The sequence below is a fragment of the Cricetulus griseus genome, unplaced genomic scaffold (assembly GCF_003668045.3).
Source record: "Cricetulus griseus strain 17A/GY unplaced genomic scaffold, alternate assembly CriGri-PICRH-1.0 unplaced_scaffold_1, whole genome shotgun sequence".
Lineage (NCBI taxonomy): Eukaryota > Metazoa > Chordata > Mammalia > Rodentia > Cricetidae > Cricetulus > Cricetulus griseus.
In genome coordinates this window covers 7,969,789-7,971,941 of record NW_023276808.1, presented here as the reverse complement: position 1 = coordinate 7,971,941, position 2,153 = coordinate 7,969,789, and the positions used below count along the sequence as shown (strand labels likewise).

The 2,153-nt window shown below is 43.3% G+C and overlaps 1 pseudogene; it reads right to left on the bottom strand.

Moving 5' to 3' along the window:
- Positions 1-710: 710 nt before the first annotated feature.
- On the bottom strand, positions 711-1,314 carry LOC118239760 (annotated as a pseudogene).
- Between the last annotated feature and the right edge of the window lie 839 nt (positions 1,315-2,153).

Sequence of the window (2,153 nt, the reverse complement as noted above, 5' to 3'; positions counted from 1 at the left end):
ACAGATGGAATAAAAGGAGTAGTGACCTCAGGGCAAGATCTTACTCAACCAAATTTCCAACTCCTGAAAGGAATTAGAGAAGCTTATAGCCAGGTATGGTTTACATGCCTTAAATTCCAGCACTGGGAAAGCAGTGGCTGGCATATCTCTTAGCTTGAGGGTCGTCTGATCTACAGAGCAAGTTCCAGGACAGCCAAGCTAAGGCAGTGAAAGAAATCATGGAAACCAGAAAGCTGGTGGGGATGTAATTCAATGAGGCAGTAATGTTTCAGTCCTGAAAAGCAGCAGAATTTGGCAACTTTGGCCATGTGGTTCTGGCTTTAGAGTCAAGGACACAAGACACGGATTATAGAAAATTCTTATTCTTCTGAGACTAAGGAAACGTGCTGAGGCCAGGCATGTATCAAGAGTGTCTCTGAATGAAGCCCCAGAGAGGCCACTTAATGAAGCTATAAAGTTGAAGCCTGTCTACTCAGTTTATTGAACAGTAAAAGAGCCTTGAAAATAGTATCAGGTGGGTCTTTATTAAGTAAGGAAACACTTATTTGTAAAGCATGCGCAATAGGGCAAACACACTTACTTTGAGAATTCTATTTCACAGATTCAGACTCTTTACAAACAATATTGGTAGAAACACATGGTTGTGGTGTCTGGCTAGAAACAGCTTAGAGACTGAGCTTCAGTGGACAGCAACCCCAGGATGTTTTGGTTTAGCCCTGGAGCACTGTGAGAGGAAGTGCTAGACCTTGCTGACAGTAATAGGTTGCAACTTCATCAGCCTCAACAGGGTGGATGGTGAGGGTGAAGTCTGTCCCAGACTTCTCTGCCACTGAACCTGTCAGGGACAAAAGATGCTAGGTTAGATGAATCATTGATGAGGAGTTTGGAGAGCTGTCCTGGTTTCTGTTGATACCAGTTGATAAGAGATACCAACTGTATTGACACTCTGGCTGGCTCTGCAGGAGATGGTGGCAGTTTACCCTGAAGACACAGTCAAGGAAGCTGGAGATTAGTCAGCACAATTCCCCCAGTAGAACCTGTGGTGATAGGCCCATATTGCTGTCACACATATACTAATATCTCCCCAATGTAAAGCCATCATATATGTCAAACCTGTAACAGCAGTCATGAACTATACTCTGAGAAACATAAAATAAAATGGAAATTTAAAACCAATTAAATATCATAATTTCATTGATCAGGATACCAAGTCATAAAATTCAATAATGGCAACAGTGGATTTTCCCAATATTACAGTCTCTCACCTGGAACACTGAACAACAATACCCACAGCAGAAGTGCATCTGACCCCATCTCTGAAACCTGGACTAGAGGCTGTTTCTTGGGTCCTAGCAATCTGCCTCTAAAGATGGCTGAACAGTCTGCACTGTAGCTAATGTCTCAATATGCAGATCAGGTCAGAAGAGCTTGACTTAGTGCTCACAGGATACCTGCTCTTGTGTCACCCCATGGCAGTTAGGATTAGCAAAGAATCCCCTTGAGTATTTTAGTGTATCCCAGGTGATATTGTGACAGGCCCTGTGGAATCATCATGTTCTGTTACTGAGAGGTTTCTTGTGGGGAGAGCACTATCATTTCTGTGCTGTAAAGGGTGTGAGTTGCAAGAGCACTGTGATCCCTCAGAATTAAACTTTTATTTATTTTTACTTTATGTGTATTGCGTTTTGTCTGCATCTATGCCTGTACATAGTGTGTGTGTGTGTGTGTGTGTGTGTGTATCGGAACCTGTAGCCATGCCTGCTTGTGGGCCTGCTACAGGTCTGTCTGACCCTGCCTGCGAGGGTGTGGTCAGGGTCACATAGAGTAAGAGTTTCAGTTGGCCTAGTTTCACTTTCAGTTTTCACCCCTTTCAGCTTGCTTATAGACTGCTGCCAAGCTGGCTGGCTACGTAGCTCTGTAAGTAAGGCTTTTCCCTTATTAAATACCCTTATATTCCTACTTGGCTCCGTATTGATAATATCCCATTCCTGACACCAGATAAAGACAGCTCTCTCTGATCCATGGTCGCCTGGTTGTAGGGAACTTATTTCATCTCGTGAATACTCGCCCATTAAACATCTGTTCATCAAACTTGCTCTGATTCCTTTGCAGTATGCATCAATTGTACCCCACTATAATGGACTTTGAAGGTC